This window comes from Hemitrygon akajei, chromosome 14 (genome assembly GCF_048418815.1).
Source record: "Hemitrygon akajei chromosome 14, sHemAka1.3, whole genome shotgun sequence".
NCBI classification, from domain to species: Eukaryota; Metazoa; Chordata; class Chondrichthyes; order Myliobatiformes; family Dasyatidae; genus Hemitrygon; species Hemitrygon akajei.
Window position 1 is genome coordinate 95,239,982 of NC_133137.1, and position 27,604 is coordinate 95,267,585.

General features: G+C 41.2%; 1 protein-coding gene across 5 annotated transcripts in view; it reads right to left on the reverse strand.

The window, feature by feature from the left end:
• The window catches only part of LOC140738810 (plexin-B2-like), a 242,601-nt gene that overhangs the window by 190,489 nt on the left and 24,508 nt on the right, over positions 1 to 27,604 (reverse strand). Inside the window, exon 1 of one of the 5 annotated variants that reach the window (XM_073066681.1) lies at positions 22,599 to 22,707. The exons of the other annotated variants lie outside the window; for them this stretch is intronic. The gene's annotated coding sequence lies outside the window, so the exon portion shown is untranslated. Of the gene's footprint in view, positions 1 to 22,598; positions 22,708 to 27,604 lie in introns of those variants that run through there. 5 annotated transcript variants of the gene reach the window in all.

Consider the following 27,604-nt stretch of genomic DNA (forward strand, 5'->3'; position numbering starts at 1 on the left):
TTAATTCCACGTCCCATTCCCATACTGATATGTCTATCCATGGCCTCCTTTACTATCAAGATGAAGCCACACTCAGGTTGGAGGAACAACACCTGATATTCCGTCTGGGTAGCCTCCCACCTGATGGCATGGACATTGATTTCTATAACTTCCGTAATGCCCCTCCTCCCCTTCTTACCCTCACCCTTATTTATTTATTCCCCCCTTTCTCCCCTTATTTTCCTCTCTCTGCCCCTCTCACAATCACTCCTTGCCTGTTCTCCATCTCCCTCTGGTGCTCCCCTCCTCCTTTCTTTCTCCCTAGGCCTCCCATCCCATTATCCTTTCCCTTCTCCAGCTGTGTATCCCTTTTGCCAATCAACTTTCCAGCTCTTAGCTTTATCCCTCCCACTCCAGTCTTCTCCTATCATTTTGGATTTCCCCCTCCCCCCCACTTTCAAATCTCTTACTATCTTTCCTTTCAGTTAGCCCTGACGAAGGGTCTTGGCCCGTAATGTCGACTGTACTTCTTCTTATAGATGCTGCCTGGCCTGCCGCGTTCCACCAGCATTTTGTGTGTGTTGCATGTGGATGATGCTTAGATCCCCAGCCAGCTTGCATTGATCAGCATTTCTGATGAAGTTGGACAACACTGGGAGGGCCAAAGTCAACCACAGGAAAAGCAAGGCCATGCTCTTCAGCAAATGGCCCAACCGATTCAACATCCCCTTCACTGTCAGGTCAGAGTACTTGACATTGCTGAGGATCTGATTTGGAGGAGCCGAGGCACGTAACTGGAATTGGCTGGAGTAGATTGGAGATGTCAAACAAAAATTGGGCCTGCTGTCAATTACTGGGAAGACCATGGTCATTAGGTGTAACTTGCTTTCAGTGCGACAGCATATGGTGCTGGTGGTAGCCTATTTCCCAATCCTCACCTCAGTAATCACCCAGGCAACTTTCCAGTTCATCTGGGGGTCTAAGAGGAGTGAATCTGATGCATTAAGATGCACAAGTCCCTAGTGAGTAGGGGCAAAATTATACCCAAAGTTGCTCTCATCCTAACGACCACCTTCATGTGGGCCACACCAGGCCACGTGTGGAACCGTACTGAAGCCAAACTACATGCCAGGGTTCTATCTGTCCCTGCTGTTGAAGTTAGATCTAGTCCTGTTGCTATACCTGAACTTTGTGGAAGAGTTCTTCCAAATGAACATCTCCAACCAGAGGTCCATCAGGTAGTGGTCAGCACAGAAAGCCCTGCACACTAGAAACAAAGACTCTGGGTACTGTGGGGTGATTCCCTGAGCAACTGTCCAAACCATCTGGCAGAATGCCTCAACACCAGAGCTCATCAGTAAGTACCAAGACCTCACTTGTGTGGTGGTGAGAGAGGCATTCAGCATCAGATCCTTCCTGGACAAATGAAACATCATCTTCGATGCACACTGCCCGCAGGATGGCTGTGATGAGGAAAGGGCAGCCATCCATCCCTTTTGCAGACTAAGGATTTGTTAAGAGGGTGTGGAGAAGGATGCATGGATCTCAGTTCACCCCAAGCAGCCGTGTACCAGACCTCTCCTCTATGGGCTGTTCCCAGGGGCATGCACAGAGACAGACATCAAGGGCTGCTGGGAGGTTATCAACCCGCTGAAAGACACCCCAAGGTCTGCACAAAACTCATTGGTCTTCCAGCACAGTGAATTGCCTCTTTGCTGCCAACTGGCACAGTCCAGGCCACAGATGTACAAGCTGGGGCATGCAATGAAGCTTGGTATGGCCAATGGAAAGGCTTTGTGGGAAAGACCACGATCTGGGCTCCTCCCACTATTACACACGGAGAGCTGAGTGAGATGGAGGGGTGGGGGGAGTCCCTCAAACATTTAATGGGTGTATCACCCCAGGGAGCCACTTAAGTGCCAACAGTGCCATGGATTTGAAAAAATAACATGACTGAATGTATTGACCACGAGTGCACAAGTTTTCTATTGTTTCTGTATCACTTAAAATCATGAATAAAGTTTATTTTTGACATTAAAAAATGGAGTCTGATGTTTTAAGTGACTTGGTATTGCTCCCATTTTAGTTTGGATTCCAAGAAGCTGCTCTCGGATGCCTATGCTTATATTACTAAGTTCAGCTGCCTTCTTGTAGCTTTCTTGGAAAGTCTCTGCATTCTGAATTGACTTTAAATTTTGGGATGAAACTAAAAGAATTGAATTTAAAGAGTCCTAGGTTTGATTCTACTAAAATGCTCTCAAATCAAAGCAATGCAGGAAATCAAGAAATGCTCCCATTTCCAGTATTGCATTTTTTTTAAAAAAAGTACTGAATCCCTTCATAATATTCTTCACATTATTGCAAGACGTTAATAACATGAATATTATAAAGAAGAAACAATCTCATGCGTAAACAAACATTTTCTATTGACAAAGGCTTACTACTGCAGGAAAGGGATAGGGGAAGAGAAAAAAGAGGAAAAGATAGATGGGACTGAGAAAACAATTAAACAAAGGATTCTCCTTACAAGGATTAAAGTCTTAAGGCTCAAGCACATATAGAATAGTTAACTTTGCAAGAAATATTGTTCAATACTTGTCACTCAGTTAAAAAAAAGAGCTAACCTTCTGTGCAGCGTGTCGAGCATGCTTCAATCGTTCAAATATGCAATACCATTCCAGCCCATGCGCTTTGATGTCAAACTATCTTGGTCAGATATCTGGGAAAGCCTGGTACAAGAAAGCTGTGAAGGAGCTGGGAAACTCTTTAAAAACCTCGAAAATTTAACTGTGCATGGTTGATGAAGTTACACTTTAGCCCACCATTATTTTTCACCTAAAATCTGCACCATAATGCCTAAAAGTATGCTCCTCTAACCTGTAGGTAAGTATGTTAAAGGTAATTTCTAATCATCAACAGGTAAATAAAGAATCACACGTTTTAAAAGACAACAGCTTTATATTTTAAAAAAGCAATACGCACAAAATGCTGGAGGAACTCAGCTGGCCAGCCAGCATCTATAGAAAAGAGTAAACAGCCGACTTTTCAGGCCCAGACCCTGATGAATCCATGGATGTTACCTGGCCTTCTAAGTTCCCTCAGCATTTTGTGTCTATTACTTTAAAAAAAATCATCTTTGAAAAATGATCTCTGGACAGGTAAGAGAACAAGAACAGGTCAAAGAGAAATGAAACACAAACCCTGTGGATTAGAAACCGAACCAGTAATTTCCTCATGTCATAAATAACAGATTTTTAGCTTTCCACATTCAAAAATAGTTTGTCTTCTAGAATCATGGCTAACATTAGACTAGAATTCAATCTGTAGTGACTCATAACCAATTATTCCATTAACTACTTCTATTATCTTAAAATTAAATACTTGATGGAGAATTATGATCACAATCGTCAATTATTTAGTACTTATCAAAATTATCCAGGAAGGCTCAACATAATATAACTTGAAGACAAATAACTGCACCTCTAAATCCTCTTGGGGAAAAAAACATTAAAATTGAACATCCCCCAAAAGTAATAGCAGACACTGAGGATAGAGCTTATAGCGCCATGAGAGCCAAATCATTAGACAGTAGCCAGCTTCCTGAACCATTGATCTAAGGGTACAAGTTTAATCACACACTGGCAGCTTTGGGATTTATTTTCAAGTAATCAAATAAATCTGGATCTTGGAAAATAGCCGTCTCAGTAACAGTGGGAATGAATCTTCTGGATTGGGGTAAAAACTCGTTCAGCTGACTAACGTCCTTTAGATAAGGATATCCAGCCTTAGTGTGGCTCTAGATTTGCCCATGTGCAATTCTAAATTTCTTCCCACGTTCAGCAGATTAGGGATAGACAAAAACTGCCAATGTATAAAAATAGAATGAATTGCAACAGAACAGAAAAAGTTCTGTGTGGCAGAGAGCTAACAAAAAACACAAGTATAACTTATGCAAGGAAAAACAGGAAGCAATATTAATCAATGCAGAAATGGGGGAAAAAAGATTTATAAACTAAGAAACAAAGCTTCAATCCCTGCCATGGTACCAACATTACTCTGCCCAATCACTAATGACATCTTTTGTGATTGTCATCTCTGATATGCCAGCAACTTTTGAAATAGTGGATGAAACCCTTCTCCATTTCGTCATACGGGTGCATTCTTGTCTATCTAGTCATAACCAGAGTAATCAGTAACTGCTTTTCTTCCAGTAGGTTTCAATGGCTTATCCTTAGTGGTTGTTCTATTCTTCAATTTATATGCTGACCCATCCAAAAAGCGCAGTATTAAGTTTCCACATGGACACCGTTGGCCATTTCACCCTTAACCGCACCAAGGTCAATGACTTTTTAAGTTTTTCTCCATCTGAAAGTTGGGAAGGTTGCAGCTTTGCGTTTGGTTTTCATCCCCTGTACTGTAGCTCTATTCTTCTCCCTGGCAACCACCTGACACGAAGCGAGGCTGTTCTGCACTTTGGTGTCAAGCTGGCTCCAAGACGAGTTTTGAAGCACACGTGCACATGAAGGGTTTGACAGCTACCCCTTCTGTTTTTATCTCATAACATTGTCCATTTCTACCATTGCTTCAGCTCATCTAATCATAAAACACCATCCATTATCTAGTTTTAATTATTCCAATTCACTCCTGGCTGGCTTGTCAAATTTCTGCTCTTTATAAAGTCAGGATTATCACCAACTCTGCTGCCTTAATCCTAATTCGGCCAAATTCCATTCCCCTATTACCACCATGCTCAGGGGCGTATCCACAGAAAATAGCACCTATGGCAAGCACTGATATTGCGCCCCTGTCCAAACATCTGACACCCATCTTTTTAGATAACTACCATAATGTCAGCTCAAAAATACAAGCTTGTTAATCTTTTAATTAACAAATTATGGCACTACATGAAAATTGTAACTACACCTTCCTTGCTTTCACTGATGCAAATTGGTCTATGATGTAATCAGTCAGTTTTTTCAGTTTCTTCTTTCTCTACACTCAGCAGAGCAAGATCACAGAGTCTGCCTTGACCCATGGAGGCTCTCAAATACAAAAGCATTAGTTTTAATTTACTGAATGATCTCTCACAGCTGGCGATGGAAACTGTGATGGTTAGCATTTTCTGAATAGCAATGCGAAGATTGGGGAAGACACTCTCATCTCCATACTGAACAATAAATTCAAGAAACTCTTCAGGTCTTGATATTTTCATGTTGACCTGCCTTGATAGCAACATTCTGCAATCCAAAATTTCTTCATATAGCTGCTGTCCATCAACATCAGAGCTGTAAAATTTGCCCAAATTTTCACACTTCTTCTTTAGGTTGTTACTGTTGGTGCCGTAACACAGTCCCTCAACATCGAGAAGAAACCCAAACTTGGCGTCAGTGTTGTGCAAACGAGCGAACCTCTCGTCCATTTCTCTGTGAAGATAGTCAAGTGTTCCCTTCATGACTCTTTCCGTTTCCTCCTTAGCTGTTAACCCAGAGTCTCTCGAGTTCTTATCAGCCATTCGTTTCTTTCGTCTTTCAACTTCAATATTCCATTCTTGACAGAGACCGACTCCTTCTTCGAGTGACTCACTGACCAACACTTCTCTTTCATCATAAAAATGATCTCAGGGGGCTTTCAAATCTAGGGCAGCATTGTGGAAGTTCATGCTAGATTCCTGCAACCTCTTTTGAATACGGTCAATGCAAATGAGTATTTTGTTCCAAAATCCTAGCAAAAATCAATCGTAACTCAACATGCGGTTATACAGCTGCCCAGCATCACTTCGTGCTTCATTAGTCTCGTTTTCATTGTCTATCATGTCCTGAAGAACTTGAAGTATCTCCTCAAGGTACTTGTTGATGGGCTTCACTGCTTCTGTCCTTGCACTCCACCTGGTTTCGGACTCCGACTTAACAACCACAGGCACAACGTTTTTGAGTTTTTCCCAGTGCTGTGTGGAATGAGAGAAAAACATGTAGAGAGCTTCGATGGTTCCAAAAAACATGACCATCATTGTATACTGCTTGGCTGCATGTACACCCACCAAGTTGAGTGAGTGATCATCACAATTCACAAACACTGCCAGGTTGTTTTTCTCACTTATTCGTTGATGAACACCACTTCTGTGTCCAGCCATCACAGCAGCGTTGTCATCGCACTGTGACCGACAATCATGTAGCTCCATTTCGTCCATCTCTAGCTGCTGCAAGATGTCCTCAGCCAAGCTCTCAGCATCCTTCTGGCTTATCTGGATAAAACCAAGGATTGACTCTCTAACACGGACTGTTTTCCCCTCAAAATCAACTTCCACATACCCCACTACTTCTGACATCTGCCAATGGTGTGCCTGATCAGGAGTCAAGTCGAACATGAGACCATAGTACTTGGCTTCATGAATGCTTCTCAGTAAGCTCTGGCGAACAGTGGATGCCATCATGTGGATGAATTCTTTCTGGACTCCCGGTGAAAGATAAGACGTGGATCCAGGATGACTTTCCAAATGAGTAAGGTGTTCTTTTATGACAGGGTCAAAGAAGGCCAGTAGTTTCAGTAAGCCAAGGAAACTTCCCACATTGGAGTCATCGTCTAGCTGAAGTGACTCCGTGTCCTCGCAAAGCCAGGTTCTGAATCACAAGGAATTTTATGCAGTGAAGGATTCTCGTCAAGATATCACACCACTTCTGCTTTTCCTTCTCAATCTGTGACTGAAATACCGCGTCAATAACTTCTCTGTTTCCAGCTAAATTTCTTCCCATTTCCTTCCGCTGTGTGAAGCATTCCCGATGATTCTTGGCATTTTCATGAACACTAATCCTTTCAGGTGCTTTCCACTGGTTCCACTTTCCTGCTCCAATGAGGATTGATGTTCTGACCAGGAAAAGAGAAGACAACAGATACAAAATGCAGACTTTTTAAGAAGGGGAACAGCCTCACCACGAATATTTCCCAATTTCCTCTTGAACCTAGTTTTGTTCATTGAACGATTATTTGTTGGTAGGAAAGGCCCCTCACTGTTCTGGAAATACTTCGAACCCAGCTTTATTATTTCTGTTCTCAACATGTCAGGCAGAATTGCTTTTCCAGTATCCTTGTCGAACTTCAGAAGTCCAATGTCATGCTGTTCAATCACTTCTGGTGTGACAGTTCGAGGCTCTTTGACACCATCCAGTTCACTGGGTTCAGTGTCATCAGGTTCAATCTCGTCTGGTAAAATCTTGTCAATAAACTCAACATCACCATCACCACCACCGTCTTCCCCTCCTGTCATGCCCACGTTCTCTGTGGCAGCCACACTCTTAATCTCGTCATACTCGGATTTATCTGACTTGACTTCCTCCTCGGCTTGTGACGCATTTGAACTTGATCCCCTTCAGATTCTAACAAACTTGTAGCAGGTGCAGGCGACTCCATGGAACTTGTCGAACTACTTGTTCCGGGCTTTTCAAAGGGCATGAAGAACTTGCTCAACTTCTTGGCTTCCTCCACCTCCAACTTTCGTCTCTTCCGTCCTTCAGCTCCACTTTCCTTCTTCGTGAAGAAACGTTTCATGGTCTTCTTACACAATGATCTAAAATAAAGCCATTCTAGTGCTCCTCACCCATGATAATCAAAGACAGAGCATACATCTGAAGAAAATTCTTTTTTCACTATCCGAGAATGCCTTGTCTGACTTTAATAGAAACTGCTCAGTTGCTCCCCCCCCTTCAAGTGGCACCCAGGGCACGTGCCATACCTTAGATACGCCACTAATCATGCTCGCTATCCGATTTGAATTCATGGTTAAACAGCATCTCAATCCTAAAATGATTACCCCTGCCCTTCCCCCACCTCTTTTTTAAATTTTGCTTAGTCATTTAACCTTCTGAAGTATGCATTCCACTCACTCTGGTCTCTAACTGAGACCGATAATTTTTAAAAAGTCACTGCACCTTTTTAGTTGTGCCTTTTGTTGGCAAGAACTGGAGCTCTGGAATTCTCTCCCTAAACTTCTTCCTTCTTATTCCCTCATTTTCTTCCTTAAAGTGCAACACTTTGACTCTCTGCCCTAAATGTTACCTGGTGAGGTTTGGAAAAATTATGCTGTGTATACAAGTTGCCATCTGTCCTTCAGAGGATCAGACAAATTATAACTATAAATAGGCAAAGCAGATCAAATTCCAAATGCTTTTAAATAAGTCTTCTGAAGATTAAAGATTAGCTTTATTTATTACATATACAGTACATCGAAACATGTGCTATTTGCATGAGCAACCAACACAGTGTTGCTGTGGACGCCATGCTTTTGGTAATAACATAGCAGTCCACTTGCTAACCCATATGTCTTTGGAAAGTGGGAGAAAACCGGAGCTCCTGGAGGAAGTCCAGGAAATCGAGGATAAGGTACAAATTCTTTACAGAGGTGGGAAATGAACACCATTCGCCAGCACCGTAAAGCGTTACACTACAGGACCACCCACTGTGAGTTCATCCCGAGAGTAGATTGTTCTGATAGTTTGCTGTCCATCCTTGTCTCCTTGCTCCATCAGCAAAAGCCCTCAGAGAATCAGTATAAATATTTGGAAAACAAGCAAAAAGAAACAGAGGAGCTGACATTTAAATCAAAGAATTATAAAACTTGGCAAACAGACAGCAGTTGAAGCAAACAGCTTAAATGCACTCAACTGGAAGACCAGTTTGGGAGGGGAAAAGAGAAACAGAAACTTAAGCTTAAAGTAATAAAGTGACGTTGCTAAATGAAATGAAAGGAGACGTGCAAAATATACAGCCTGGCATAGACCACAAGGGCTTTTGAATTAAACAGAATTATAGCACAATGCAATGGTGGGCTTAATTAATAACTTAAATTAAACTCAATTTTTCTCTTAAAAATATTCCCAGATAATGCATTACTCATCGCTAATAGTCACCAATGCATGAAAGATCTTTCTTCCTCAGAGATTAGAATAATTCTCTCTGCTCCAGCTTTGTGAATTACAAAGTGACTGACAGGATCAATGTGGGATCTATAGCCTGTGTCCCCCTGGGATAAGAAATGGACAATTTCTAAGTTTTATCAATTTTATACAATAATATTGGTACTTTCAAATCTCAGTCACATGTCCACTGGGTTAAAATGTGATTTAAATGCAAAGTAGTCCCAAATTACACCAAACTTTGATCAATTTTTACTAAAATTAGCAAACCAATACAAATGCAACCCTACTTCAAATGAGTCATCTTAAAATACTTTACATAAGAAATTCCCATCAGGATAAATACAAGGTTGCTTAAGAACATGTTTAGCTTTGATCTGAAGCTAACCAGCACTTGAACAGCTTGTAGCAGCTTATCAATAGAGGCTTCTGTGGTGCCAAGAAATAACACAAAGAGGAAAAAAACAGGGGGGAAATGGTCTGCTTTCGCCATTCTGAAGCATTCAACTCACGATGACTCAGCTTTTAGCTCAATTTTCAATGGTCATCATTCTGCTCAAATTTCTCCATGGCCCAGCTCTGCTAAGGTCAGTTCCTGGACCCACATCATACAGGATGTCCATGCTCTTTCTATTCGTTCCACTGCTCTCAGCCTTAGCATCAGCTGCCACAAGTTCTACAACTTCCTCCTAATATCAGCACCTTTTATTGATAAGACTCACTTCTAAAACATCTTAATAAAGGCACAATGATCTCAAATTCCACCTAATCCTGTGAAGTGTCCTTGGCTAATTTTAACAAGTCAAAAAGAATTTCAGTTATTAAATGACCAATTTGAAAACGTCACTGAGAACAAGAAAGTAAAAACATTTTCAGAAAAGTTGGAACTAACAGTTTGACTGTTGTCTTCACTTTCGTCTTGGAGTCATCAAGGAACATGGAACACCAGCACAGTACAAGAGCAGACTCTTTGGCCTATAGTGTTGCACCGAATTAAGTTAATCAAATGCCAACTGAACTAATCCATTCTGCCTACACAATGCTCATATCTTTCCACTTCAGACATATTCCTGTACCCATCTAAGAGACTCTTGAATGTCCCTGTTGTATGCTCTGGTTCTAATCTGCCCACCAAACTAGTCCTTTCAAGTGGCACTAGGAAACCTGGCAGGGATAAAGATTCCTCTCCAGCTATGATGCAACCTATCCCTCTAGTACAGATCACTCTAACCCCATAAGATGTTCCAATGATCCAAGAACCCCAAACCCTGCCCTCCACACCAGTTTCTCAGCCACTCATTCATCTGTTTCTATCTTTCTATTCCTGCCTTGACTCGTTCAGAGATTACTAACTTTGAGGTAATGCTTTTCAAACCCTTTCCCAACTCCTTATACTTACTACACAGGACCTGTCCCCCTTTTCTACCAATGTCACTGGTACCAACGTGCATCACAACCTCTGGCTGCTCACTCTCTTCCTTGAGAGTATTCAAAAGCCACACTAAAACATCCTTAACCCTACTAGATGGGAGACAATAAACCATCCTGGTGTCTCTTTCTCTTTCCCAGCCCGAGAACCTTCTGTCCACTTCAGTAAAAAATCTGATCAATGAAGCTTTCAGCCACCAGGAAGATCCTGAGTACATCTAATTTCAGCTCCAGTTTCTTCACCTGTCAGAATCTGCCATTGGTTGCACTTCCTACAGATATCGTCATCAGGGAAACCGCAAGGCTTCTCACATCTTACAGGAGGAGCATTCTGTTGCCCTAACTATCACCTTACTAACACAGTGATGTCAAGAAAACAACCTCTCCCTCAATGTCACAAAAACAAAGGAGCTGTTGTGGACTACAGGAGGAATAGAGATGGGCTAACCCCTATTGACATCAATGGATCTGAGAGGGTTGAGAGGGTAAACAGCTTCGAGTTCCTCAGCATCCACATCCCCAAGGACCTCACGTGCTCTGTACACACCAGCTGCGTGGTGAATAAAGCACAACAGCGCCTCTTTCACCTCAGACAGTTGAGGAAGTTTGGTATGGGCCCCCAAATCCTAAGAACTTTCTACAGGGACACATTTGAGAGCATCCTGACTGGTATGGCAACTATACCCCCCTTAATCGCAGGACTCTGCAGAGAGTGCTGTGGATAGCCCAGCACATCTGTAGTTATGAAATTCCCATGATTCAGGACATTTACAAGGACAGGTGTGTAAAGAGTAGCATCATTGGGGACCCAAGTCTCCCAACCACAATCTATTCCAGCTGCTACTATCAGGGAAGCAGTACAGCAGCATAAAAGCCAGGACCAACGGGCTCCGGGACAGCTTCTTCCACCAGGCCATCAGACTGATGAACTCATGCTGATTTGAGTGTACCCTACATTACACTGACTGTTCTATTTATTATAAATTACTATGATTGCACATGGCACATTTCAATGGAGATGTAACATAAAGATTTTTACTTGAAGGATGTCAGAAATAAAGTCAATTCAATCCTGCCTAAAGGGATCCCAGTAGACCACGATCCAACAGTTCAAAGACCTCAGCCAGTCTGTGGCCTGAAAGTCAGCTCATTGCACCGAAACATTGTGCAATACATTCTTAGAGACATATGCCACAGAAATGACCAGATTACAGAAAAACACAATTAATGGGAAGGAAGTATGCAGTGCAATTGCTGTAATTTACAGAATTTGCTTCCTTTTCAAACAAAATAGAAACACTGATTTGCACACAAGAAAATTCCATGACAGGACTCCATATTTTGTAAGCAACGTATCACAGCAAGAACCCACTGACAGCAATGTTTCGCTCAGTGTAGAAAACAACCTTAAATTCTTTCTCTTTGCTAACCTCCTCAGCATGTTTAACACAATCTATACAAAGATTAAAGCTTCCCATGATTGTTTTGTGTCATTATTTCTTGAGTTATACCTTTTCCAAGATGGGTTCACAAACCACTTGTGGGGTCTTTTCACTACTCCTACCAGTGTCTTTCCCTTGCTGTTCCTAAACTCCACTTTTTTTCAAGGAGTTTTTAGTTTAGCAGAATATAGGTTACTGAGATTTTCAACTTCATGAAATAACCCCTGTTGTATAGGAGCCCTTTACACATATGCTCAGTAAGAAAAGAAACTGGCAATGAATTACCAAGATACACTGACTGCTGTGCAGTGTGCCCAAGGCATTGTGAACAATTCTTGTGTAAGAAAATGCCTTTCCGATTGTTTATGATATAACTGAGTTCATCCAAGCCGAGGAGTGGGTCAGCAATCAGAACCAGAAGCACTTTATTGCCAGAGTGTGAAAGATACCAAAATTGATTGTGGCTCAGTGCCACGCATAAAACATAGGACAATACCATAACAGAGAACACAATAGCAGCCAACAATTTACAAAAGTGCAAACAGCCACAAGCAGTTAACAATTAGGCAAAATGGTCACGTCCACAAACATCAATAATCCAACTTAATGTGACGATATGAACAGACTCAGTAATTATCAAATGGAAGGAGGAGAGCAGGAAAGCCCATTGAATGGATGTTGTGCAGGAACAGCCAAGGATTAACAATGATGGATAATTAGAGGGTTGAAGGCATTCTGCCCAGCCTTGTAAATCAGAGCTACAGGCCTATAGAGTGTAGAACGGTAGTGATCAAAATTGTGTCAAGGGTCATTCCGGAGTTGGGAATTCAATAAGGAGATCTTCTGTAAGGAGATGATACATTTGTCTCATGAGTACACGTATTTCCTCCGGGTGTTCCAGTTTCCTTCCACAATCCAAAAACATACCAATAAGTGGGTTAATTGGTCATTGTAAAGTGTCCTGCGGCTAAGTTAGTGTCAAATAGGTGGGTTCTATGCATTGCAGCTCGTTGGGTCTGTTCTACACTGCCTCTCTTTCACCAATCAGCTTCCCAGCTCTTTACTTCACCCTTCCCCCTCTCCTAGCACATGCCAGCTTGTACCACTTCCTCCCCTCCCCCCACCTTCTTGTTCCGACTCCTTCCCCATTCCTTTCTAGTCCTGATGAAGTGTCTCAGCCCAGAGTGTTGACTGTTCATTCCTTTCCATAGATGCTGCCTGGCCTGCTGAGTTCCTCCGGCATTTTGTGTGTGTTGCACTGGATTTCCAGCATCTGCAGATTTCCTCGTATTTAAGATCTTGACCTAAACAGTCCCATTTGCCCACGCCCGACAAGTATCCTTCTAAACCTTCCCTACCGAGGTAACTATCCAATGTGGTCTTAATATATCTGCCTCAACCACTGCGTCTAGCAGCTTTCTCCATACAAACTATATTCTGCATGAAAAAAAACTTCTCAGGTTTTAAAATTAGATTTTTCACCTCTCACCACATGCCAAGTGAAAGCAAGATTCATCAGCTCCTTGAAAGATACATATGCTATGCAGGCCGTGTATACACTATCGAAAATCCACAGAATACATGTGTCTGAACATTTATGCATGCGTCTGGGGCACTGTATGCATTTAGTAAAGAGAGAACTTAGTGCTGTAACATGAACAAAGTCACCGGAGAGAAACTGAAGTTTAGTGGATACAGAAGTGTTTTATTCAACAAAATGAGACACTTTTGAAGGAAGAGGCCCGTTTGACCCAATATCACATGGCATTTTATATGCCGAAGATCAAAAGGCAGCAGCAGGACAATTCTATTGTTACAATGTATCTGCAATGCTCCCTTTGAATCACATATAATTTTCACACCTCCTTCTTCGCACCCAAAATTAACATTAATCAGCATTGTCTCGTTTTCAATTACAGGTAACTGCAGTCCACAGCTCCAGGAAACTGTTGTCCAGTGCTGCATTTTTAATTTAATCTACAATCCACATTCAGGTCTAAAGATTGGTTGCTGAAGTTAATATTTGCTGCGAACCCTAACTCTAGAATATACCCTGACATTGAGAACAACAGGAAACCTCCACATCCCAGCAGTCAAGTTGCTAATTTTTGGCCTTTTTATTGACAGCAATTGGACTGCACAGCACACAGAGAAACACTGAGCCACGCAATTAAAAATCGAGCCATACATTCCTAATGGTAAGCACAAAATTCAGAAAGAAAGGCAAGCTGTATCTTTAGGTTGGGAACTCTGGAATTGTTCAATCTACCCACAATATATCATCTGTTCCAATGTTAGAGAAGACGTGCTTTTATCAGGAAACCGCTCCTGGCAATGTTTTGTGGAATTGGTTACTAGTAAAATACATTTCCGAATATGCCACGCTGCACACGTTTGCTCCGTTAAGTAATATTATCAGGGATCAACCTTACTCACCACAGACGTTTACACGCATTGGGAATTCGTTGAGGTGTGTTGGCACAACATGCAATGAAAACAACATTCAACAATTATAAAGAATATGTTATATAAAAATAAAGTTAGAGGTTAAAGGATGGCTATGGAAAATAATGTGCGTAAATACATAAACACCAGCATGTACGTTCTGATGGTTTCCCATGCAACAATAATCCAAAGTTCTATCATCAAATTAGGAAAATGTAGATGGGGGCTAAATTGCCCTTGATGTACTTCACAATGAGCTGAACAAATGGCCATTCTACTTGGCATTCAGTAACTCCAACCAGAAATGCACATGGGCAACAGGCAAGGACAAAATTGGTCGTGAGTAAGTTGCCTTCGAGCTGCACAGCTGGTTGAACTCCTGAAACCATCACTGCAAGGGGTGAGGAGTGGAATATCTATCTAGTGGTAGAATCCTGTTGGAACTGGCAGAGAATGCAAAGGATGATCTACTGAATGTGGAGGCTTGTGGGGTGGAAGGCAAGGACCAGGGGAACATCATTCTAACTCTGTCCAGGAAGAGAAGAGACAACAGAAATAGACTATTATAGAGGGATAAAGCACAGTTAAGGAAGGAGGGCATTTCAGAGACATCTCAGCACCAGAGCAAATGTTACAGAGACAGAGAAACCGAGATAATCCAATGAAGCCCTTATAAAGTGGGCAGGATGGGAGGAAGTATGATGACGTAGCTACGGAAGTCAGTGGGCTTTGGTACGTTGCAAATTAAGTTCTCTTCCGCTCTTTTCGAAACACGTTTTATATTTTGGATACTGGCCTTTATCTCAGCATTGAGAGGAACAAGGATGTGTGGAAATAAAAAGATCTAGCAGGTTTGTTCCAGAACTGAGTCTTGCCTATCAAGAAAAAGCAAAGAGAAATCCAACTGTGAATCAGAAAAGTATCTCTGTGTTCTGGGTAAAGAATAGATCCTGGAATGGGGAGTCAAAGGCTGAAAGCATAGATGTATTTTGGTAGACTAGGTAACCACAAGGAAGAGATTACAGTGGTACAAAAATGAACACAACACTAGCTGTGACATACTGAAGGACTTGTTTCAGAACATATATTCTATTCAGCGTCCTGATTATTAGCTTTATAAACAAAACACATCAGATTCATAACAAATATTTTGCAGAGTATTTGAGAAGCAACAAACCCCATGGGCAGCAACACACACAAAATGCTGGTGGAACACAGCAGGCCAGGCAGCATCTATAGATGTGTGTGTTGTTGTTTGAATTTCCAGCATCTGCAGATTTCCTCGTGTTAACCCCATGGGCAGATTGGTATTCTGACTTATCCACACTGCCAAATGTATTCATTCACAGACAAATCTTAAGAATGCATAATTTTAGATATTTTCTTCTTTTAGTAAGTTGGTATGTAATTAAGAACTAGACTTTTTTTTAACCCTTTGCTGAATTAACTCCAAGACAAGCATTAAAGTTTCATTATGCAGTATACTAGTATACAGCTTGCTCACCAGGACAAAAAAAAATTAAAAGAGCAAGTCCATGGGTACGCTTGCTTTGAACTTACTTCACATCATGCTGGAGGAACTCAACAGGTCAGGTAGCATCGATGGAGGGAAATAAAATGTCAATGTTTTGGCCAAGACCTTTCATTTTCCAGTCCTGATGAAGGGTCTCTGCCCAAAACATTGGCTGTTTCACTGCATAGATGCAGTGTGATCTGCTGAGTTCCTCAGGCATTTCATGTGCTGCTCAAAATTTCCAGCAACTCCATAATCTCTCAAGTCTTACTTCACAGCATGCTGGCCATATTATATAATTGCAATAACATTTTAATAAATTACCCAAAAATAATTCTTGATTCTACACTTCTTCTATTTGACACTCCACTGTATATTATCTAAATAATTAAAAGTCATTCCGAATAACTTAGTCACAGAAACAAACTCTTTAAATGTATCAAACGATCCTGCCTCGGTCACAAAGATTAAAGAAAATCACAGATTTTTACTTGCAGCTACTTGTCACAGATATGTATCAACAGGAATTTCTTTCCCCTGAACATGTGGGTGAATGTCAAACCACCTCAAGTTCAAACAGGTCATATCTTCTGGGGGAAAGATAGCAACATGAATACACTGACTTGTAGAAGAATTCAGCCCCCAATTCTTTGTTTACATAAACGAGTATTTATTACAACCAGGGATTTTGACCTAGTTAACTGAGAATTTTCATTTGGGAATCACATGCTCCTAGAGCCACCCTCCCCCATTAAAAAAAAAACAGAAAAATTGTAAAGCATGGAAAACTAACATTTCCAAAACTGATATATCAGTTATTCAAAAATATTCATCCTTTTTGCTCAGTACAGGTGTTCCCCATTTTTCAACAACTCGCTGTTACGAAAGACCTACATTAGTACCTGTTTTCGCCAACCAAAGAGGATTTTCGCTTTTACAAAAAAAAGATGCCCGCTTTATACGTATGTTTACCTCGAGAAAGACTACAATGACCGTGAAGCCTTGTCCAGGCAGTTGTTTGCGCATGCGTGTACGTGTGTAATCATGTGGTACGTGCCGATTTTTTTTCCAAAATTGATTTTGGCTCGCTGTCTTCCGGATTTTGATAAGTGAAACTACACCGCACATACAATATTTCTACTTTATATAGGGTGTATATTTATCATATTATTCCTGCTTTTACTATACGTTAGTGTTATTTTAGGTTTATGTGGTATTTGGTTTGATTTGGTAGGTTATTTTTTTGGGTCTGGGAACACTCAAAATTTTTCCCCATATAAATTTATGGTAATTGCTTCTTCACTTTACGACATTTCAGTTTACAAACGGTTTCATCGGAACGCTCTACCTTCGGATTGAGGGGGAAACCTGTACTTAGTTGAAACACTTCTCACAGATATTCCAACCAATCATCTTTTTGGGTAAGTCTCTATTAGCCTTGCACAATGTGATGGAGCAAGATTTACCCATTCTCCTTGCAAAATTGCTCTAAGCTGTGCCAAGATGGTTGGCGAGCAGTGGAGGAAATCAATCTTGAAGTCTTATCAGAGATGCTCAATCGGTTTAAGGTCAGGACTCTGACTGAGCCACTCTCGGACATTGATTTTCTTCACTTGAAGCCACTCCATGACTGCTCTGGCAGTGTGCTTTGGGTCTTTGTCCTGCTGAAAGACAAACTTCCTCCCTGGTTTAAGCTTTCTGGCAGAAACTAGCAGGTTTTTATCCAGGATCTCTCCATACTTAGTAGCATTCACCTTCCCGTCAATCCTGACCATATTTTCAGTTCCTGCTGCTGAAAAGTGTCCCCATCACATGATGCTATCTCCACCATACGTTACAGAAGGGATGGTGCTTCCTGGCTGATGCATAGTATTAGATTTACGCCAGATGAACCGCTTAGTGTTGTGGCCAAGAAGTTCCACTTCAGTCTTATCCAACCACAAGACCTTCTTCCACATCTTTACAGCATTTCCTAAGTGACGCTTTGCAAAGTCTTTATGGACAAGGTATGGTTTTTTTTTTTAAAGCCAGTGCTTCTTCTTTGCCACTCTTCCACAAATACCCCTTTTTGTGCAAGACCTGAAAGATTGTGGAGCCATGAACTTCATCTCCAGCTGCAGCCGCTGACTTCTGCATCTCGCTCAGAGTGACTGTTGCCGTCACATTAGCTGCTCTTAAATGTGCCGTTCTTCTCTGGTGACAAGGCTTAGAGGGGCAGTGTGGCTGTGGTTTTAGTAAATTGTTGACAGAGTTTGGAATTTCTCTTTTGATTTGACATGATGCACAAATGTTTTTTTTAGATTAGCTCAAAAGATTCTGACTTCAATATATGTTAAAATTTAGAAAATGAGACAGTAAATGTGAAAATAGTTGTGGAGGATGAATACTTTTTCAAGGCACTGTATAAAGAGTTTTACATTGAAATAAAGCCTTATGGCTCACAGATATTCAGCAACACAACACCACCTATGGAGTGGAACAAACAACTTTTGTTTTGGGCTATATCCTTCTTCAGGACCGGAAAGGAAGGGGGAAGAAAGTGAAGAGGATAATAGGGAAGAAGTACAAGCTAACAGGTGATAGGTGAAACCAGGTAAAGGGGGAAGTGTGGATGAAGTAAGAAGTTGGGTGGTGATAACTGAAAGGGTTAAGGGGCTGAGAAAAAGAAATCTAAATTGGAGAGGACTATGGAAGAAAAGGACAGAGAAGGGGACCCAAAGGGAGGTGAGAAGGGTTAAGAGGGGTACACAAATGTGGAATTGGAAAAAAAAAGGGGGTGGGAAGGGGTAAGGAATTACTGGAAGTTGGAAAAATTGGTGTTCATGCCATCAGGTTGAAGGCTAACCCAGCAGATTATGATGTGTGCTTCCCCCCCTCCCCCAACCCGAGTGTGACCACGTTGTGGCAGAAGAGGCGCCCATGGACAGATGTCATCATGGGAATGGGAAGTTGAATTTAAGTGGAGACCCAGCCTTTTGTGGTGGACGGAGTGAAGATGCTTGATGAAGAGGTCCCCCCAATCTACATTAGGTCTCAGCGATATAAAAGAGGCCACACTCCAGGGACTGAACAGATACAAAAGATGGCTCCAACAAACTTGCTGTTGAAGTGTCGCCCCAAGTGGAAGGAATGTTTGGGGCCCTAAGTGGTGGTGAGGAAGGAGACGTAGGGGCAGGAGCTCCACCTGCAAGGGTAAGTGCCAGGAGGGAGATCAGTGGGGAAGGATGAGTGGACAAGGGAGTCGCATATAGAGTGATCTCTAAGTAAAGCAGAGTGGGGTGGGGGTGGGAAGGGGAGATTTGTTTAGTGGTGGCAGAAGAATATGATGTGCTGGATTGAGGGATGTATGGAGTGGTAGGTAAGGTCAAGGGGAACTCTGTCCCCTGTTATGACTGCAGGAGGATGGAGTGAGGGTAGATGTGTGGGGAATGGAGATGTGGGTGAAAGCAGCATTGGTACTGGTGGAAGGGAACCCCTGTTTTTTTTTGAAAGAGGAGGGCACCATGAATGTTCTTAAATGGAAAGTCTTATCCTGAGAACAGATGCTGTGGAGGTGGAGGAACTGAGAAAAGGAAATGGCATTTTTACAGGTGACAGGATGGGAAGAGTTATAGTCAAGGAACTGTAAGAATCAGAAAAAGATATCCCAAGATGGAGACAGACAGAGATCAAGAAACTGGAGAGAGGTACAAGGGATAGACTAAGTAAATTTACGGGCAAGATGGAAATTAGATGCAAAGTTGATAAAATTGATGAACTCAGCATGGCTGCAGGAAGCAGCATCAACGAGAGTTAGAAAGAGTTGGGGAGTGTTACCAGCGTAGGCTTAGAACATGTACTGCTCCAGGTAGCTGTCAAAAAGGCAGGTATAGCTGGGTGTCCACTTTGGGTTTGGAGAAAGTGGGGGTGCACTCAAGAGAAAATGTTCTGCCAGGTGGAGGAGGATAGTGGTGGGCGGGGGGGGGGGGGGGGGAAATGGTTAGGTCAGGTGTCCAGAAAGAGGCAGAGAGCTTTAAGGCCCTTCTGATGGGGGATATAAGTGTAGAGGGGCTGGAAGTCCATAGTGGAAATGATATGACCTGGGACAAGGAACTGAACAAAATGGAGTCGAGGTATGTGGATACAAGATCAGTGGAGCATAAACAGACTGGAAAAAAAAAATGGGCTTAACAGGACAGACAAATTAGAGGATCCTTGAGTTTCACAGATACTGTTTCTTTAAATAATTTAACTCTAGGATTTTTAGAGTTTTCCTTTCATCCAACTAATAATCACAAAAAGGATGAACCTCTTTAAAGCTCCATAGCCTGGATTATTAATCTCCCATATTCATACTGATGACAGAAAGTAGAAAATATGGAGCAGAAACTGAATTCAATCTTGTAAACAGTTTAGTCTTTGAGTAGACACACTTCAATCTGTGTGCAGGGCTCATGTTACAGAATGCTCCCGTTAATCACAAAAGATTAAATTATATTACATAATTGAGCCTCAAGGCCAGAAGTATCCACTAAATTGACTGAAATTCGATTTGAGAATAGATGTATGCATGTTACACTGTGCATTAAACTGTCTTAGTCATTGTTATTTTTCAAATCCAATTATAGAGAATAACTGTGAATGAAACAAAGGATTGACACCATAATACAGCAACCAAATCATTTAATTCGACACGTTTTAAAGCAATATTTGCAATATAAAGTTAGCACCATTTCCCTCAGAATAGCCCATAATTATTTCATATCCAGAGCAATGAGCCAATGTTCATACGTGGGCTGAGCATAATAAGCACTCTTACTTAATGAAGAGCAGCATGATTCCCATAACAGTCTTTTTATTTCAGAAATAACAACAGCTTTTTAGAAATTTTGTGATCTCTGACTGCTTCAGTCTCATCACAGTACATAACTTCAAGTTGGAAAAATATCAATGTCTGAGGAAGAGATACAGACAAATTTCCAGCACTAAAAGGCAGCTAAATTGCAAAACTTACAAGGGTTACTGAAGGAGAAAAGGGGTTAGCTGAAGAGAAAAGGGTTATAAAAACTCCTAATTGCTGTAGAGACTTTATGCATGGACTAATTTGCATCAACCAGCAATTCAATACATATGCAAAATAGTATTTGAAGTTTGCTCTGGATACAGCGTATTATATAGGAGTATATGTTTGAATGCTACCTCTAACTAAATGTGTTTGAAGTTCTGAAGAAAATTCCCCTGTGGTAAAACTATGGAGATTATCCTCTACTAATAGGAAGCTGGTTGCTTAAGGAAAAAAGGGGGAAAAACTGCATTCTGAAGGGAGACACCATTAACTAAAAATCAAACAATATATAGCTTCTGTCAGCTTGTCAGAAACCAAATGAATTCTTCAAAGAATACTTTCATTAATTTCACTATGGCAAAACTAAAAAGATGAAATTACTGTATTGAATTAGCCATTCCAGCTGGATATTTTAAAGTTTCCATTTAAAGCAGGATATTTGTGAAAATGATTTGGATTTAATTAATATTACCAGCCCAAAAGTTTAAAAAAATGGATGCTTGACAGAATATCAGAAATAATACTTCCTCCAAAAACATCTGATGCTCATGACTAATAGCCAATTCATTTTATTTCAGCGGACTCAATTAGATTGCTTGGCACTCTGAATGCTGGACTGCAGCAGTTCCAATAGCTTATACAATTCCTATCACAAAACTTCTGTTACAGTGCTTGATAAATATTTGGAGAAACTCTTGCACATTTAAAGTTCAGATCGGAGGGGAGTTACATTCGCCAAGTTAAAATATTTTTTTTAAATGGGAAAAAGTTAGTTTCAAACGATAGCATCCGATTTTAGAAACTGATCAACACACTGGCAGAATGTAAAAATATTTTCTTTGTTGCTGGCTCAGAATTTTTTCATGCTGTCATTATTTCACTGTATGATATTTCAATGAACAGGTATTTAATGCTACAGATATTATAATTGCAAAATAATAATTTTAGGAACACAGACATGCTTGTACACAGACATTGATCAACTTGTACATCAGACCTATAAAATCTGCAAGCTGTGATCTTCCACATGAAGGGCACCATTTTCATTTGGTCTTACTTCCTTTTAGCTTTTCCAATATGCACATTCCTCTGCTCAATTATTTCATAATCAGTGCAGTGTTACACGCACCAAAAATATTATTTCTGATTGTGCAAGAAATGCAATCCTAAAAAAAAAACCCACATGTACCAGACACGGCCAAAATAAAAGTTACCGTATCAGCAGGTCTGCTGACCGCAGGTCAACTTTCGGTCAAGTTAAATGGATCTAGACTATGCATTATGCGCTTCAGCAAGCTGTATCAAATAAAATAATTTGCCATCACATAATGAATAAGATGAGGCTTGTGAATAGAAGCTACCACAGTGGGATGAAAGAGCAAATTTGAAGCAAGTGAAGTGATAACGGCTTCAGCTCAACAAGCTGGCTCAGTACTTCTTCCCTTTAAGAATTCAGAATTATGTGTTACTGAAATAGCAAGGCTTGAAAGTCACAGGCGATTGAGTCACGCAACACAAGATGCCATGCATACTAGAAGTGATCACAATCAATCACATCTAGAAATGATCACAATCAATAATCATATGGTTATAACCCCAAGCTTTCTTGATGCAGCTCTGCTGTGATCTTCCACATGAAGAGCACCATCTTTGTTTGGTCTCACTTCCTCTTGATTTTTCCAGTGCGCCAGAGTACTTCAATTATTTTATAATTTATTAATGCAGTGAACAACTTTAACAGCACAGCTAGATCAAGAAAACCTGGGTTTATAAAACTGGTCACTTCATACTTTGTAATAGGTCGCCACACCCATATCATTCCACAGTTATCAGCACTTAACCTTGTCAATCTGCCAGTGCTTCAAAACTTCTCCGCCATTACTCTTATAAAGTGATGCTGTACTGCCATCACGGAGCTCAAGTTCATACGTACATCGAGAGTTCTAGGAACCTGTCTTGGCCCAGGTGCCAACCCTAAAGACAAAGGTAAATTGAGTGAGTGCATAATGGGTGTGCCAAAGCATACTAATTCTAAAATTACTACACCACTCCCTTAGTAAAGGGAATCTCAAACAGGAAGTATTTTGAATGTGCAGGTGTATTAGATGAAGGATTTTGCCATTTACTTTCACACATTTGCCAACATAACCAATGACACACCCATTGTGAACCTTGTTTGTAAGTGCTACACTAGACACCTAAGCAACTATTATTAAACAGGTACAATGAAAACAAATTCATGATAAAAAAAAGTAGTAACATAAAAGTCTTTCTTTTCTATATCCATCATACAGACTCAAATCTTAGATTAGTACATCACAGCTAAAAATTCATAATAACTCAGGATCAATCCATGAGGAAAACCTAACATTTTTTGTTAAAAAATAACATTTAAAAATCAATATACATAAATCCAGGAAGGAAAGAAAAATGATCTTACCATTACCCACAGGAGCACAATCCAGTTTGTTTTCATCAACAAAATTTCAAAATATTCCATGAGCATTTTCCCCAGCTGCAGAATCTATTGATGACCTTACTGGGGAATCTACACAGTGGATCACCCCGGACCACTTGCATGGAATTCACTATCACTTTTCTCGTTATTTCAGTGCTTATTTTAACACATCCCAGCATTTTGTTTTTCCATGTTAGATTAACCTTTTGTTGCCTCGTCAGCAGGTCACGATTTCTTCAAATTGCTTAATATGTTAATTGCTCAAAGTAAATGTATTATCAAAGTACATCTATGTCACCATATACAACCCTGAGATTCATTTTTTTGTAGGCATACATAATAAATCCAATAACCATTATAGAATCAATGAAAGACTGGACCAATTGGATGTACAACCAGTGTGCAAATGACAACAAAATGTGCAATAAATCATCATTATAAATAAATAATAGTTACAGAGCCTCTACATCTTCAAGAACTTCCTTTCATTTATTCTTTATGAACAGACCATCATGGGCAAAGCAACCATTTACTGCCCTCCCTCAATTGTCCTCAAATGAGGTGAGGCATTGTCAAGTCCACCACATGGAATGGGTAACAAATGGAGATCCACCAAGTACTGCATCCGCACCAGGGTGAAGCCATACCAGAGCCGTATTCTGTCCACACTCTTGTACGAGTGCACAACAGTGAACAAAGTTGCCAAGTTGGCGTCATTACACAACATTAGCTTCCAGAAGGTTCTCCATATTTTCTGGCCAAGAAAGATCTCCAATCACACCCTACTCCTTCAGTGTTACCAAGAGGACATGGCCACAACCATCGGAAGGAAACACTGGAGATGAATTGGACACGTGATGAGAAGAGAGGCCAACTCCATCATCAAGACAGCACTTCACTGGACCCCTGAAGCGCAGAGGAAACGTGGGAGACCAAAGACAACTTAGCACTGTACCACAGAGGCAGAGATAAAGACTCAGAACCAGACTTGGGGCAATACAGAAGATAACCAAAGATGGGCAGAGCTGGACGACCTTCATTGCTGCCCTAAATGCCAGTGGCATAACAGGAAATGAGAGAGAGCACACAGAATGGATCTGGGATCACGTACAGATCATGCATATAGGACTAGACCAAGAAGCATCACATCATCCTCAACAATCAAGCTGAGCACTACTGAGCATGACCAGTTAGCTCTGTGAAAATTATGCAAGCTCTGATAACAAACAAACAGAGGAATGAAGTTAACTGTAGTCCAAAGAAAATCAAATGTGTTCAACATGAGTTGTGGTTCAACTGAAACCTTCTGAACATCAAGAGATTATCAGAATGGAAATAACTGCTGTTCCACTGGCTTTAATCCAAAGAGCCCAAGCAGTTTAGAAGTACTGAAAGTTTCAAGCAGCCCATCTGAATAAGACCATAAGACATAGGAGCAGAATTAGTCCATTCTGCCCATTGAGTCTGCTCCACCATTCCACCATGGCTGATCCCAGATCACACTCAACTCCATACACCTGCCTTCTTGCTATATCCTTTGATGCCCTGACTGATCAGGAAATGATCAGCTCCAGGCTTAAATATACACACAGAATTGGCCTCCACCACAGGCTGTGGCAGAGCATTCGATAGCTTTACTACTCTTTGGCTAAAAAATATTCCTCCTTACCTCTATTCTAAAATGTCACCTCTCAATTTTGAGACTGTGCCCTCTAGTTCTGGATACCTGGAGTGTGCAAACTTAAAGCACATGGTATTGTGGGTATGGTATTGATGTGGATAGAGAAGTGGTTGGCAGACAAGAAGCAAAGAGTGGGAGTAAATGGGACCTTTTCAAAATGGCAGGCAGTGACTAGTGGGGTACCGCAAGGCTCAGTGCTGGAACCCCAGTTGTTTACAATATATATTAATGATTTAGACGAGGGAATTAAATGCAGCATCTCCAAGTTTGCGGATGACACGAAGCTGGGCGGCGGTGTTAGCTGTGAGGAGGATGCTAAGAGGATGCAGGGTGACTTGGATAGGTTAGGTGACTGGGCAAATTCATGGCAGATGCAATTTAATGTGGATAAATGTGAGGTTATCCACTTTGGTTGCAAGAACAAGAAAACAGATTATTATCTGAACGGTGGCCGATTAGGAAAAGGGGAGATGCAATGAGACCTGGGTGTCATTGTACACCAGTCGTTGAAGCTGGGCATGCAGACACAGCAGGCGGTGAAAAAGGCAAATGGTATGTTGACATTCATAGCAAAAGGATTTGAGTACAGGAGCAGGGAGGTTCTACTGCAGTTGTACAAGGCCTTGGTGAGACCGCACCTAGAATATTGTGTGCAGTTTTGGTCCCCTAATCTGAGGAAAGACATTCTTGCCATAGAGGGAGTACAGAGAAGGTTCACCAGATTGATTCCTGGGATGGCAGGACTTTCATATGAAGAAAGACTGGATCCACTAGGCTTATACTCACTGGAATTTAGAAGATTGAGGGGGGATCTTATTGAAACATATAAAATTCTAAAGGGGTTGGACAGGCTAGATGCAGGAAGATTGTTTCTGATGTTGGGGAAGTCCAGAACGAGGGGTCACAGTTTAAGGATAAAGGGGAAGCCTTTTAGGACCGAGATGAGGAAAAACTTCTTCACACAGAGAGTGGTGAATCTGTGGAATTCTCTGCCACTGAAAACAGTTGAGGCCGGTTCATTGGCTATATTTAAGAGGAAGTTAGATATGGCCCTTGTGGCTAAAGGGATCGGGGGTATGGAGAGAAAGCAGGTACAGGGTTCTGAGTTGGATGATCAGCCATGATCATACTGAGTGGCGGTGCAGGCTCGAAGGGCCGAATGGCCTACTCCTGCACCTATTTTCTATGTTTCTACCTCCACCACAGGAAACATCCACTCTACATCCACCCTACCTAATCCTTTCAACATTTGGTAGGTTTCATTGAGATCACTGCATTCTTTTAAATTCCAATGAGTACAGACCCAAGCTGCCAAACACGCCGCATATGTTAACCCCTTCATTCCTGGAATCATCCTCATAAACCTCCTCTTCAATGACAACACATTCTTTCTAAGATGTTTCCAAAAACTGTTGACAATACTCCAAGTGCAGCCTGACTAGTATCTTATAAAGAATCAGCGTGATCTCCTTGTTTCTATATTCTATTCCCCTTAAAATAAACGCCAACATTACATTTGCCTTCTTTACCACAGACTCAACTTGTAAATTAACCTTCTGGGAGTCTTGAACGAGGACTCTGAAGTCCTTCTCTGCACCTCTGATGTTTGAACCTTCTCCCCATTTAAATAGTCCAAATAGTCTGCATTATTGTTCCTTTTACCAAAATGCATTATCATGCATTTCCCAACACTATATTCCATCTGCCACTTATTTGCCCATTAGTCCTTCTGCAATTTCATTGCTTCCTCAGCACTACCTACCCCTCCACCTATTTCCGTATCATTTGCAAACATTACCACAAAGCCATCAATTCCATTATCTAAATCACTGACAAACAATATGAAAAGCAGCAGTTCTAATACTGACCCCTGAGGAACACCACTAGTCACTGGCAGCTAACCAGAAAATGCCCTCTAATTCCCCTTTGCTGCCTCTTGGCTGTCAGCCATTCTGTTATCCATGCCAGCATCCTTCCTGTAATGCCATAGGATTTTATCTTGTTAAGCAGCCTCACGTGTGGCACCTTATCAAATGCCTTCTGAAAATCCAAGTAAATGACATCCACTGCCTCTCCTTTGTCCACCCTGCTTATTACTTCCTCGAAGAACTCAAAACAGATTTGTCAGGTAAGATTTCCCTTTACAGAATCATGCTGACCTTGACTTATTTTAATGATTAGTCTCCAAGTACCTCGAAACCTCATCCTTAATAATAGACTCCAACATTCTCCCAGCCACTGCAGTTAGGCTAACAGGCCTATAATTTCCTTTCTTTTGCCTTCCTTCCTTATTTAAGAGTGGAGTGACATTTGCAATCTTCCAGTCCTCAGGGACCATACCAGAATCAGATGATTCTTGACAGATCAGGACCAATGCATCCATTATCTCTTCAGTAACTTCTCTCAGGACTCTGGGTGTGGTCCATCAGCTGACTTACCCACCTTAAAACTTTTTGAGTTTGCTTAGCACTGATTGTAGTCTTAATTTGCAAGATCCTAGGACAGAAAGGAATTTCAATATGGAACAGGTTGTCATGAGGAAGATGGGGTAGGGAGGGGTTTAATTTTGTACATGACAATCTGGTTTCATAAATCACATTGTTTTGTTTGAAGTTACAGGTGATTTCATTTTAGCTGTATGGCATTGCTGTATATACACACAGATGGTGATTCCATTCTTGTGAGAAAACCTGCTCTTGTTTTTGGGA